Source organism: Carettochelys insculpta, chromosome 7, assembly GCF_033958435.1.
Source record: "Carettochelys insculpta isolate YL-2023 chromosome 7, ASM3395843v1, whole genome shotgun sequence".
Lineage (NCBI taxonomy): Eukaryota > Metazoa > Chordata > Testudines > Carettochelyidae > Carettochelys > Carettochelys insculpta.
In genome coordinates, this window is record NC_134143.1 from 2,843,857 (window position 1) to 2,858,287 (window position 14,431).

Consider the following 14,431-nt stretch of genomic DNA (forward strand, 5'->3'; position numbering starts at 1 on the left):
GCTTACAGCTGCACTTTGCTTTCTGTTAGCAAAGTTTTGACCATTACTTTGGTTCAGGCCTCATACTAGGCCTGTACTTACTAGAGCTACTGTTAGTAAACAGGACTGGTGCATGTTAGATATGACCCCCAAATGTACATTCTGATGATTTCCATGATGCTGGCAGGGACTCATAGCAGAGCTGCTGACAGCTCAGTGCTCCTGGCTCCTCTATTGGTGGGGGCAGGGTCCTGGGGGGTGGGGAGGCTCTCTCTGGGGGCCTGCAGGCCAGGGCTTTCCCCACCTTTGATACTCTGTGTTTTTCAAGCCCCCCCATGGAGCTGTCAGCATTAGCAGCCCCCTGCTGCAGGTTCCCAGAGGAGGGGAGTTGTGGTGGGCTGCAGCCTGGGATGACTCCTCCCTTCCGTTTTCCTCTGACTTCTGAATCCTGGACTGAATGCTGGACTAATCTCGACCTTCACAGCCTCCTCTGGTGAGAGGTTCCATTGGTTGGCTCTGAGCTGTGTGAAAAATGCTTCCTTTTTGGTTCTGGTAGATCTGGTGCCCATTAATTTCACTCAGTGATGCTCGTTCTCGTGTTATAAGGAGTAAATGGTATTTTCATATTTATGCTCTTGTGAGGGGTGGTGTATTCAGAACCCCCTTTATGTTTCACAGGGCAGCGTAAACTTGCGGTCACAGTCAATAGTCCAAGTGCTGTCTGCAGGGCAGCCTGGCCTTGCAGACAGAATCAAGACAGCAAGGTCCTTAATGGATGGGCGCTTTGGAAGGGGTTATGGGGTCACAACCACAGACCCCACAGCAGGGAGCTGGTTTCTGGCTAAATCACGTGGCTAAGCAAGTCCAGCAGTCTCTGCAGCTGTGCCAGGATTGTGTTCCCAGCACCCCCACATGACGTGAAGTTTGCGTCAGTTGGGAACCGGCTGTTTTCCTGGCAGAAGCCCCCTTCTGCAGCCTGGGAAGCAGCAGGAGCATCTGAGCTCCTGGAGCTCCTTTAGAAAGGTAAGTCCTGGGGTTCGGGGGCAGCTGAGGTGGATTAAGCCTGGCTGCTAGTTGGGGCCGTGGCAGGGGAGTAGCAGGGTGAAGCTTGGGGTGGGTTAAAGCTGCAGATGGTGAAGTTGAGCCAGGGCCATGCAGGGGATTGAGCTGGAGCTGAACGTGGTGGGGGTGAGTCAGAGCTGTACGGTGGGTGGTGATCCAGAGACATTCAAGGGCTTGAACTGAGACTGCACAAGGCCAGGTGTGGTGAGCCAGGGCCAAGGGGGTGGGATTTTGAGTTGTGCTTAAGGTGCATTAACCAGTGAAACCTAAACCTCCCACACACCTGAACCACTGAAACGCAACCCCCACTCTGCCCCCTGCACCCTGAACTGCCAAAACTCAACACCCCCACCAGCCCTGCAGCCCCAAACCTAAACCTCCCACACACCTGAACCAACAAAACGTAACCCCCCTGCCCTGTGCACCCCGAACTGACAAAACTTCACCCCCCTGCCAGCCCTGTAGCCCCAAACCTAAACCTCCCACACACCTGAACCACAAAAACGTAACCCCCCCCGCTGCCCTGTGCACCCTGAACTGCCAAAACTCAACCCCCCGCCAGCCCTGCAGCTCCAAACCTAAACCTCCCTCCACCTGAACCACCGAAACGTAACCCCCCCGCCCCGTGCACCCTGAACTGCCAAAACTTAACCCCCCGCACCAGCCCCGCAGCCCCAAACCTAAACCTCCCTCACACCTGAACCACCGAAACATAACCCCCCCGGCTGTCCTGTGCACCCCGAACTGCCAAAACTTAACCCCCCGCCAGCCCTGCAGCCCCAAACCTAAACCTCCTACACACCTGAACCACTGAAACGTAAGCCCCCCCGGCTGCCCCGTGCACCCTGAACTACCATAACTCAACTCCCCGCATGTGACCACTATTATTCTAATGAGGTGCTGCATATGCATGGCAGAGCTTCATTAGCAGCTGTTGAAATGGCTCATTAGTATCCCCCTTTTGAAAGTGTAGCCACGGCCTAAGTGATCAGCTCTTCTGAGAAAGTTTTGATATCGATTTCATAGTGCTGAGAATTACTTTTTTTTAAAGCACGTGTGAGGAGAGAGAATAAATCTGGTGTTTAAACATTTCTATGTTCTGAAGTTGTTGAAAGAATTCTCGTGTTCTGTTCTGCACACACACATTTCTTTGTGATAACCTGTTGCAAATGTTTAGGCTGGAGCCTGGTTCTGCTTTTCTACCTTTTCCCCCACAGCTATGTCTGCACTGGAAAGCTTTTTTTTTTTCAAAAAAGCTGCAGCTCTTTCAAAAAGTCCTGTGGAGCATTGACACACGAGGCCTGTGGCTACACTGCCCAGCCCTTTTGGAAGTGGCATGGAAATGTGGCCAATAGGAAATGCAAATGAGGTGCAGATTTAAATATTGCGTGTCTTAGTTGCATAACCACTCAGGACCTCAGTTCTGGAAGAGCTGAAATTGAAAGTCCCAGTTGTGAGTGCAGCTGCTTCCCTCTCCTCTAGCAGCTGAGCCGGTGAAGGACTCCCCCCAGTTTTTATAAGGGCCCCCACCTGCCTGTGGCAGGGCAAGCAGTGGCTTCAGGGTGCGAATGAGGGGAGGGCAAGGTACCACACAGCAGCAGGTCAAGCTCCTGTAGTGGAGTCGTTATTCCATTTACCTGACGCACAAAAGGTCCTTCCTTCAAAACCAGGCAGAAGCCTCAATGCCTCTGTTTTTCGAGCTCCCCCTTATGCCCACAAGGGCTCGTCTCTTTCTGCCATAACCTTTCCCTCTGATAAGCCCAGCGCCCCTGTGACAGGAGTTGAACCAGACCCTGCTCTGCAGCAGGAGAGCCCAGCAGGTGCATTGCAGCGAGTGCACAGAAACCGTGTCCCTGCACGTACCTGAAGGCTTTTCCCTCACTGATGTCCCTGGCGAGGAACCACAGAGCTGTCTTTGCCTCTCAGCCAACAGAAGCTGTGCCAGGCAAGTGCCCCTGCCCTCTCCCACACCTTCCCTCCCAGCCCCAGCCTGCTCCTGAACCTGCCTCCCACCCCAGCCTGCTCCCCATCCGCCCCCTCCCTCACAGCCTGGCCTGGCAGAGAAGGGGCCAAGCCAGCTGGAGTTGCTGTGCTAACGGAGCAGCTGGAAAGGAGCAGAGCATGTCAGGAGCAGACACAGAGGCTGCAAACCCTGCCGATGGCCGGCCATGGCCCTGCTCTGTATCCACCCAGCAGGGACACATGGAGAGAGCCGGTGCAGGGCCCAGCCCCAGAGCAGAGACTGACCATGGCCGGGCTGTGCTGCTCTCAGGACAGGGCACAACAGGGCCCTGCTCACCCCAGCAAGCAGCACTGCAGGGTACAGGAGTGAGCGTAGCCCTGTTGGGCAAAACCTGCCCCTCCTGTGTCCCCGGCCGGCCAGCGAGTGGCAGAAAGGTTCCTGGCAGGGTGAAGTTGGGCCGTACAAAAAGGTTCCAGGCATGTTGGGTGAGGTGGCTGGGGGTGAAGGCAGCGGACTGCTAATCCATTGTTCTCTGAATGCACGTGTGCAAATCCAGCTCTCATCGAACCTTTCCAGTCACCAGCCGGCTGAGCTGTGTTGAGTTCCAGGCTAGTGTGTGATGCCACTTCCACTACAGCTGAGCCTGCCGCCTCCCAGCTCCTGTGCTGGGCAGACTCCAAGCACAGGCCATCTGTGTGAGCCTGAGCTGAGCTCTGGCTGCAAGGGGTGGGATGATTTCATTTGCCTCACAGACCCCAGCCTGTCTCCAGTGTCAGCCCAGCAGTGCTGTGTTCACCTCAGTCCCCTGCAGTGCTGCTGCCCGGGGAGAGCAGAGACCCAAACACTGCCAGGGTGCAGGGGTGCAGTACCCAGGCAGACATGGGGGCCAGGTGGGGGCAGCCCTGGTTCAGCTGCAGACAGCGACATGGGCAGCTGCCTCTGAGGAAGGGCCTGTTCCCAAGGCTGAATCAGGGGCTCTGGTCTCTCCCAGCTCCTGGGCTGGGCTGGGCTGGGCAGTGCACAGCTGGGAAAAGAGCAGATACTTGCCCAGGGGAAAGAATGTTTCTCTGCCCCAACTGCAACAGGTCCTTCCACAGCACCAGCTCCAAGCCCTGGGGCAGGTCTCCATTCAACTGTGCCACCCTGGGCAAGCCCTGAGTTCTTCTGTGCTTCTCAGCAGCTGGGGATGCCTCTTTGGGACATATCTCCTGCCCCACTGCTAAAAGGAGCCCTGCAGTAAAGAGGCCCCACTTGGAGATTGGCTGATTTTGTACCACCTTGTGCTGCTGGCCTCAGCGTGCAGGCTGCTTTTGGGGTGGGTTTGGTGGAGGGGAGAAGCCAGGTGGGGGGGCTCTTTATGGAAGTCCTCTGGACACATGTAGTCATGGTCCCCCTTCTTCTTCAGCTGTCCTGAGGTGCTCTGTGGCATTGGAGCCATCCCACAGATGTGTCACTACCAGCAGCTGCACCTCCGGGTGCCCGAAGGAGGACAGGTGAGCTGGGCTGCTGCCCGGAGCCATCAGGCCCACCAAGAGTGGGTCCATGTCTGGGAAGCCCTATGGGAGTACTTTGACTGGGGCGGTCCCAGTGAGCACCACCCAAGCCACCCCTGGTGCACACCCTGCACACTCATACCACCACCTGCACACCGCCCCCACCACACACTCACTGTCCCCATCACCCACACACCAGCCCCACCACCCACTGACCACCCCCACCACCCGCTCACCACCCCCACACGTAACACGGGTGTGTGTGAAAATAAAACTGATTCCTTGTTAAACAGCCAAAAAGCTCACCTCTGAGTGTGGAACATAACAAACACCATCATAACTCAGTGTGGACATGGGAGAAACGAGATACACTAACTATTGACATGGGGGGACGGGGCACATGGGACTGCCCAAGGGTGTGGGTGCTCATTGGCGCTGGTGGCCGTGGCCTCATCCATGGGCTGTCGTCTGCCAGGCCCAGGCATGCCAGGGTCATGCCCTGGGGGGTGTGTGCCCTGTGGGGTACCTACCTGACAGTCCAGCGCCGTGGTCAGGGAACGCCCGTTGGGCAGATGCCTGGCTGGAGCTGCAGGAGGGGATGTCCAGCACAAGCTCAGCCTCATTGTTGGACCACTTTGACGGTGGGGTGACTGGCTCCTGCTCTGGCCCTGGGGGTGCGGGGCTGGGCTCCGGTCCAGACTCAGGCTCCACGTCCTGCTGGGTCTCCTCAGCCATGGCGCCAAGGAAGGCCGGGGAGAGGAGGTGTCGCTGGGGCCCAGGATGGCAATGAGCTCGCAGTAATAGGGGCAAGTGGTGGGAACAGCCCCACACCAGCTGGCCGAGTCCTGCGCCCAGGCGTAACCCTGCTGCAACTCCTTGACCTTACTCCTGATATGGTGAGGGGTGCGGGCAGGGTGACCGAGGGTGGTCAGGCTCTTGGCCAGCTGGGGAACACGTCTGCGTTCTGCTGCTTGCTCCCCATTCCGTGGAGCACCTTCTCCTCACTCAGAGCCCCAGAGGTCACGGAGCTCAGACTCAGTCCAGGAAGTCCTCCTAACAGCCGACTGCTGCCATTGCGGACCCCACTATTTCGAAGTAGAGGGACGTGGAATGTCTACACACGTCCTACTTCGATGTCAGATGTCGACGTAGGGCTCTGTTCCCATCTTCTGATAGGAGCTGCAGCTTTGACATCACACTGGCTCACATCTATTGCAGCTTTGAAGTAGCGTGTCTCACGTGGAGATGTGGCACATGCTATTTCGAAGCTGTGCTTGCTACTTCCATCTCGCTTTCTCGTGTAGACGCACCTTCTGTGTTCTTTCCAAATAACTACAAATTGCCCCATGTGCCCTTTCCATGTGAGAGCCATCTAGTGACTGACACTCACCTTTCCACTGCCCTGGCGAGACGGGCGGCAGGAGTGAAGAATCAGAACATTCCAAGCAGAAATCTCCATCCCTCCATTGAACACAAACCATCACTGCCCCTGTCCAATAACACTTTTCCCATCACACTTTTGAACCTGCAATCTCTTGTCCTTATGTAAGTGAATAACAAGAGCTCCTCATTTCCTCACCATCCCCTGGACAGTTGGAGCTGATTTGGACACCCAGTGCCCACCTGGAGCCAATGCAGAAAGATGCGAAGCTACCGAGCACTGAAGAGGGACAGTCAGCTGGGGAGAGGATTTCCTCTCTTCTCCTTGTGCAGTTGGGAATAGAGACGAAGAGAAGAAAATCCTCTTCCACTCTCTGAAGATGATGGAAATACCAGTTTGTACAAGAGATGAGAACAAGAACACACATTTCCTGCCTTAGGCCAGGACGTCAGGAAGAGCTGTTTGAGAATTGCTCAATCAGCTGAAAACATGAGGGCAAGAAGGGAAGTGCCCAGCATAGGGCTTGAACCCACGGGCCTGAGATTAAGAGTCTTATGCTCTACCAACTGAGCTAGCCAGGCCACAAAGATACAAGCTTACCATGTCCTATCACAGAGGAGATGGAGTCAAATGTGCATGTCAGCTGGATCTCAGTCAAATGTGCGTGGCAAAGTGCTCACAAGGGCCAGACTCCAGTCTTTGTTCTTTGGGCTGCAGGAGGTGAGATGCAAAGAAAACAGACGGTTTGAGTGAATCTTGGCCAAGCCTCTCACTGCTGCTGCGAGCTCTCCCGCACACCTCACACACCTACGGCCATTTCTGCGCAACAAATTAACGCTGACACCGTTTCCCCCAGCGCAGAGCCGGTGCAGGCAGTCGAACACGTTTCTTTTTCATACAGAGAGAACACGCAGGTGAAGAGAGTTTTCCGTGGGAAATTGCCTGTTAGTGACTCTCCAGAGAAAGGGGCGTTAGTGGCTCACAGGCGGTTGTGCTTTACAACGCTGGGCGAAGGGAGCAGAAAGGGGGACCTGATTCACTAACCCTTCAGTTCCACTGGGGAGGGCAGAACCCTAACCGAGTGTTTCCTGCCTTCAATGTGCCCAGCACCAGCTGGATCAGGCTCTGACCTGCCCCAGATGAACGTCGGTCGCCCAGCGCAGTAAGTTATGGGGCAGGAGAACGGGACAAAGAGGCTCCTCCTCATGCTCGTTTTCCTCACCCTGATTCCTCTCCAGCCTCGTGGGCAGAGCTGAGGAAGGAGAGTCCCTGCGGCAAAGCCCCGGGGGGGTCTGAGATGTCACCTGCCCTGCAGCCTGTCCCGCGTGGCTGTTGTCATGGCCTCTCTGTGAGGTCATCACCTTCCAACTTCTTTTAACCAATCAGCTGAGGTGCTGTAAGAGGCCCTTGTGATGTCACTCCCACACCTACCTGTACCCTGCAGGGTTCATGTCCTGCCCCTGGCAGCCCCTTTGCATGGCTGAGCTTCCACCCCTGTGTCACCCCCACTCACTCAGGGACATTCTGGGGCTCAACTCGGCTGCGCATGGGAACACCAGAGGCTGCTCTGTGCCACAGGCTGTTTGCAGAGATCATCTCGTATGACCTCCTTGCACATCACAGGCCTCCTGCATGGCGCAGTCGGGAGCAGGGCACCAAAGCGCACACCAGACAAGCACTTGGTCTGCACTGGAAGGTGCCTAGGGCTAGAGAAAGCCTCATGCCCCTGGGGCATCTGGAGGACATTAATGCAGTGACCGGAAAGGAAAGGACCCAAAGTCCACTCTTGTGGCTCTGCATCATAATCCACATGCAGAACATCTCTGTGTTCAGGTCTGCACATTTCACAGTTTTATATCTCTCTCAAGCTGAAATTGAATTCTTTGAGCAGTGAGTTCTACAATTCCTAATCGGGCCAGAGTAATGACCAATAGATAGATAGATAGATAGACACCAAATATCCATCAATCTATCTATCTAATTGGGAATACAACTATATGTCATAAAATTCCTTCCCTTTAATTTTAATTAAATTGAATTCCCCTTTAATTGCAGCAAGGGAGATTTCGGTTGGACATTAGGAAATATTTCCTGTCAGGGCAGTTAAGCACTGGAATAAAATGCCTTGGGTAAAGTCAAAATCTCCATCTTTGGAGATATTTTAGAAGTTGGATAAATATCCAACAGGGAATACCTAGATCAGGGATAAGGAAACTTTTTACTTTGGTCCCCACTTTTCATCTCTGAAATTAGGAGCTACCGCACAACCTCTCGAATGTGATCAGAACCTACAGAAATTTCAGTGATGTTCACAAGCTTAAACGCCCCTTTGGGTGTGTGAAAGAAAAGAAGTCTGTAAAATAGAAGAACTTTTTTCGTCAGTGTATAAATGTGATGACACAGACATAGAAACAGTGACAGATTTCATCATTTTTCATTAGATGGATGAGCCTGAGACCCAGCAGGTAACTGGGCTGTGCCCCCCTTCTGAAATTTCATGCCCCCTGAGGTTTGCTCACCCCACGATAGATGGTGCTTGGCCCTGCCATGAGGGAAGGGGACTAGACTTGATGACCACTTCAGGTCTCTTCAATTCTAGAGCCCTATGAGTCTGTGACTCCCACTGGCCCTGGCCCTGGCCCTGCTTCACTTCTAAAGACTTTTGAATTTCTATGCCCTGCTCCTTAGCCTTGGAGTGTCAAGTATTCTCTTTAGTGGCCGGCACATCCTCTGCAGCCCCTGGGGGAGGCACTGAAGGGGGAACTCATATCTGCCCTTGACTGCAGGAATCGCCCCTGCGTTTCCCATTGGCCAGGAAGGGGGAACCGCAGCCAATAGGAAGTGGTGTGTGGTGCCTACGAATGGCAGGAAGTGCATGGAGCCACTTTCCCCTCACCCCCAGGAGCTGCTGCTAGTGGGAGGTGAACCTGCTTTAGCCCCACTGCGCCACCCCATGGCTGCACCAGAGTTTGATATGCCCCAATCTACGCTGCTGCACAAGGGATACTGCAGCTACCCAATGCACTGCAGCCTCTGGAGGGTTTGCTGGAGGCAAAGGGCTGTCTAAGCAGAGTCCCTGACCCTGTACATCAGGTCTGGCATCCCCAGGGCCTCTCTGCTCCCTGCCAGCATGGCCCACACAGCACAGAAGGAACACAGGGCTGAGACTGGGGACTCAGGTGCCCAGCTGCCGTTGCAATGAATGGAATGAAACGGGAAATGCTGAGGTGTCCTATGCAGCAGTGCAGTCAGCATGTGGGTAAGGACGGCCCTGCCACCGGATACTTAGCTGGCAGAGAGCAATCTAGAGCTCTGATAGGAGGAGACACCAGCACGCACATGTGGTGAGGCTGGCCAGCCTGTTGGAAAGGGGCTTTGGCCATCTCCATCCCTCCCCTCGCTTGGCTACTTACTTCATAGGGTGTCATAAGGAGGAGGGAGAAAACTTGCTCGTCTTGGCCTCTGAGGATAGAACAAGAGGCAATGGTCTTAAGCTGCAGCAGGGAAGGTTTAGGCTGGACATTAGGAAAAAGTTCCTAACTGTCAGGGTGGTCAAACACTGGAATAAATTTCCTGGGCAGGTTGTGGATTCTCCATCTCTGGAGATATTTAAGAACAGGTTACAGAGCTGTCTGTCAGGGATGGTTTAGATGGTACTTGGTCCTGCCATTGGGGCAGGGGGCTGGACTCGATGGCCTCTCAAAGTCCCTTACAGTACTGGTGTCCTATGATTCTATCACTGATTCACCTGACTGAGAAGCACCTGGGCCCTGGGCACAGCCTGACCAGCCTTTCCCCATCCCAGGAGATGATGTTGATCACAAGGTTCTTGTCCAGTCCTCATTGTGTTGACCTGACGGACAAAATTCTTGCGGTCCAAATACACCCCACCGGGGCAGGGTCTCCAGCCCATGAGGCAGAGGAAGGCTTAATAGTCACCACCTCTACAAAAGGGACAGGCTTCCAAGTGGGTCTGGACCAGGGGAGGCTGGGGCTTGCCTGGACCCAGCTTCCCAAAACACAAAGCCAGGCCCCCATAAGCTCACACTGCACCACACACTACCCCAGGAAGGGGCAGCAGGAGCACCCTGCCAAGTGGCACCTGCCCTCCACAGCAGCTCCAGTGGTTTTCTCTGCTCTCCATTTCCTCCCCAGTTCTGCTGGCCTCAAAGCTCTAGGAATCAGGGAAGTCATAAACACAGGAGACCACTGCCCCAGCCAGTCATGGCCCCCAGCACTTCTGCAGAGGTTGTTGTGGAACTCTGGAAATCCTCTTCAGAGACGTTCAAGTGTCTAAGTGTCTGGCTGTGCTACACAAATTAGTGCAGAGATGTGAAGGGTGGGGGGACCTCATTCCTCTGCTGGGGTGGGATGCTCAGCAGGAACTAAAAACCTTCTGAATAACTTTGGATTGCAACCTTCCCTCAAGATGTGATACCGAGTCTTCCCCCCAGCACTCCCTTCCTTCCCTTGGAGGTGGTGGGATTAGAAGGCCTCCAGGGCTCTGCTTTCTTAGTTTTCAGCTTTTAGCTACTGGATGAGGAAGAGTGGCCAGGCCAGTGGGTTGCTGAACCAGGGGACAGGCCAAGCCAGCAGGAACTGGTGGAGTGACAATAAAGTCAGAAGAAAGAAGGGGGCACTGCTCTCACATTGCCTTGGAAGAAAAGGCTGCATAAAACCACTCTCAGGGAAATCCATCCCACAACCTCTTGCATGCAAAGCAACTGCTCTACCATTTGATCTAATTCCCCTCTGCTTAAAGAAAATTTGTGCCCCAGCCACCTCATTGTTGAGTCCATATGTCCCTGCAGCTCCCCTGGCTCCTTTCCAAAGATGACACTTGTAAAACCAGTTCCAAGCAGCTGGCTGGCTGAGCTGGTCAGACACATCTGCTACGTGAGCCCTTGGGGCATCTTGATGAAGTGGCCTGGCTGCTTTGGATGGGGAGGTTCCAGCATGGATGGGGAGCTGTGCATGTCCAGCTGTGCAGGAGGGCTCTAAGGACATCCCTGCCTGCATCACAATGCCGCTGCCTGGGGGTGCTGGTGCCTGGCAGCCTGGCTTTGCAGAGCCTGCTGTCCTCAAACCAGGTTCCGCTGCTGTATCACCTCCCTGGGCTCAGACTTTCATTTAGCTACCTGGGCAGGTGATCGACATGCAACAGGGGTGGCTCTGTGAACTGCAGAGGTCTGTAGCATACACTGCTTTGGCAGATGCACCATTTCTGAGAGCAGCGGCAGAGGAGATGATGGCAGTCAGTGTCTGTGGCGGGAGAGGTTCACATTGGGGCTCTGGGGCATATTTTTATGCTTTTAATTACAGGCCATGTCTGTGATTTATTTCTCGAGCTGTTTTCAGAGTGCCCCATCTGGGTGTGTTTCCAAGTCAGAGCTGTTTGAAGCACCCACCTGGGCTGAGGGGTACGACCAATGAACGAGCAGCACCCACCGGGGCTGAGGGATTCGACCAATGAACTGAACATCCCTCCCTCTCCACGGCCTCCTACTCAGAAGATAAATGGTACATTAGTTTGCCACAGGAGGCAGGATCCAGACATTCGGCACAATGGGCTGCCGGACACGTTGGACTCTGGCCTCAACCAAGCACCCAACATTCCCTGGGGTCTGGCCAGCCCCAGCAGGGGAGTGTGCTGATGGGAGGGAGTGTGTGTGGGTTATAAGCCTGTGTGTACTTAGCTGGGTTAAATTGGCATAAAAGTGAGACCATGAACCGTTCGAGCTGCACATGACTTTTGATTGGCTTTCTAATTGGTAACGATTCCAATGAAACCTGGTTTGGAAACAATTCACTCGTCGGTTACTTTGAAGTAACCCGCACAACGTCAAAATAGCGCATTGTGTCTGCTCGCACCATGTGCTATTTCAGTGTTAAAATCAACGTTAGGAGTTGAGACGTCAAAATCGCTATTCCTATCCAAAGATGGGAAAAGCCCCCGACTTCGACACTGAACGTCAAAGTAGGGCATCTGTCGACGATCCACGTCCCACTACTTCGAAATAGCAGGGACCTCCATGGCAGCAATCAGCTGAGGGGTTGAGACGTGCTGTCCACCCCCTGCGGGGCTCTATGATCACTGTGCACAGCAGCCCTTAATGCACCATGGACCTGCATTTCCTGTGGCAGGAAGCTGAGAGCATGCAGGCAGCAGCACACACATGTGCTAGCCTGCAAGCCCTCTACGGACCTCAACCCGAACACCCAGCACCAAGACATCGAGCCAGCCCCCTGACAGCCCCCAGGGCTCCCCCCCAGGGGGACTCAGGGACTCCCAGTACCCAAACGGGGGGACAAAAAGCAGCAGGGCCCCTCCTGGTTAGAGGCCTAGCTGTGAGACCTGTTGGGGCTCTGGGGTGAGGAGGACGCGCTCCATGTGATGGGGAGCAAGCAGCGGAAGGCAGAAGCATTGACCTGACTGGCCAAGGGCCTGGCCACCCAGAGTCACCCTGCCCACACTGCAGATCACGTCTGTAGCAAGGTGAAGGAGTTGCGGCAGGATTACACCCGGGACTGGGAGTCGACCAGCTGGTCTGGGGCTGCCCCCACCACTTTCCTCTTATTACAGGGAGCTCAGGGATATCCTGATCCCCCAGAACACCTCCTCCCCCCAGACCACATTGGACACAGCAGCTGAGGAGTCCCAGCAGGCCTGGGATCTGGAGTCCATCCCTGAGGCCAGCCTTGCACCCCAGGGCCCACCCGAGCAGCCACCCCTTGGGATGGAAGAGGAGGGATCCAGCACCAAGGAGGGGGGGCTCCTCATAGAGCTCTCCTCTCAGAGCACCAGCCAGGCATCCACCCACCAGGGTACCCTCAACCGTGGCAGTGGAGGGTCAGGTACGTACCCTACAGGGCAAACACCTCTGTGCCACGGGGCGGGGGCACCAGACATGACCTGGAGCCCAAACACCCCCAGGGGACCCCGACCCGCAACTGCCCAGCCACAGCACGGTCCCAGGATGGCAGCATGGCCAACAGCACCCTGCTCAAATTTCCACACTTTATGGGTGCACATGGCCCAAGCTCAAAGACCCACCTGGCCCTGTGTGAGCCAGGGCTGCCCATTGCAACAGCCTGTCCCTGGAGCAAGGAGCTGGGACTTGGGGCTTGTGCCTCAGTGCTGTGAGCTGCACTCCAGAAAGTCCCTTGCTGCATTGCAGAGCTTGTCTACATGAGCCGGTGGCATCAACTCAGTTCCATTCTTATTACAGCAGCCCAGAGGCTTTCCAATTCAGGCTGGCCTGGATTCCCCCTCTGCCAGCTGCCAACTCCCCCAGGGAGCCACAGATCTGATCCCAGGGCAAGAGGCAAATCCCCTGGGACCATATCCCAGCCCCAGCTCCCCCGTGTGGGGCAGACACAGCAGGGCTCACACTCAGGAGAAGAGCTGCCCTTGGCCCCAGCACACACTGTCTGTGCTGCCCAGGGAGTGAATTGCACTAAGGGAGCCTGTGAAGCGAAGGGGCCTCACCACAGACCTGCAGCCCTCGCCAGTGCAGACGTGTGGTGCCCCCCACTCCTGACCTCCAGCCCCTAACAGCCCTGGGAAGCCTCTTACTCATGACTTGCAGCCCCTACCAGCCCAGCTCTGTGGTGCCCCTCACTTCCCACACGCTGTCCAGATACTGGGCTCGAGGGCACCTCTGAGCTGGGCCCCCAGTGCCAGTCCTGTCTACACAGCTCCACACTCCCTGCAGGTGAGTGACTGTCGTGAAGAGGATCCAAAGGGCAGCTGGTCCCTGTGAGAGGAGTCTGGGCCAGGGCTGCCTGTGGGATCTCCTGGAAAAGCCAAGAGCCCCTGGGAGGCCATTGACTGGCTGCCAAGCCCCCGGCCCTGCTCAAAGGTTTCACACAGGGAAAGCTGTAAAGTCAGCCCCACCCCCAGGGCACAGGGATTTGCACTGGGCTGGTAATAGAGCAAAGGGGTTGTGTGGAGGGTCACAAGTGGGACTGAAGGGCAGAAGGAGACAGAAAGGCAAAATGTTCTTCTCGTTACGCTGCATCAAACACTCCCCCTGACGAGCTCCAGCTGGGGCAGCGCAGCCCATCCCCCCTCCGTGAGAGACAGGAGATAACTGTGCCCCACAGCTGGGCCCTCCTCGCCCCACCCCTGGGGTGTGAACAGGGAGAAAGGAGGGAGTGGGGAGCACAGAGTGAAAGTGAGGGGGGGTCTCAGGCTGGGGGAGCAAAGGACGGGCAGGACTCCAGGCTCTGCTGGTGGGATCCTGGCACTGGGGCAGGTGGGGAGAGAGGAGGCTTCCCTCAGGCACAATGTCTGTGCTGGGGAATGGGAAGGGCTGGTTGTGGGCATCCATCACAGTGGTTCAGCCCCACAAAAGCTCAGCACTGGATAAATTAGGTCAGTAACCTTTAAAGTGCTGCAGGACGGGTTTCTGGTTGAAGACACAGACTTATGCAGGTACCTCTTTGTCAAAACCTACAGGTTAAAGGGGGGGAGGGGGGCACCATGGCTCAGCTGGCTAAAGCCCCTGTCTAGTAAACAGGAGATCCTGGGTTTAACTCCCAGTGGTGCCT

General features: G+C 55.4%; 1 long non-coding RNA gene and 2 other non-coding genes across 3 annotated transcripts; 2 read left to right on the top strand and 1 right to left on the bottom strand.

Moving 5' to 3' along the window:
- The first annotated feature begins 968 nt into the window (after positions 1-968).
- LOC142016039 (uncharacterized) lies at positions 969-11,599 on the top strand. The gene is made up of 3 exons (XR_012646276.1): positions 969-1,002; positions 4,410-4,497; positions 11,227-11,599. It is a non-coding gene; the product is annotated as an uncharacterized LOC142016039 (long non-coding RNA).
- TRNAK-CUU (transfer RNA lysine (anticodon CUU)) lies at positions 6,387-6,459 on the bottom strand. The gene has a single exon. It is a non-coding gene; the product is annotated as a tRNA-Lys (tRNA).
- A 2,758-nt stretch (positions 11,600-14,357) lies between the features above and the next one.
- On the top strand, positions 14,358-14,431 carry TRNAT-AGU (transfer RNA threonine (anticodon AGU)). The gene has a single exon. It is a non-coding gene; the product is annotated as a tRNA-Thr (tRNA).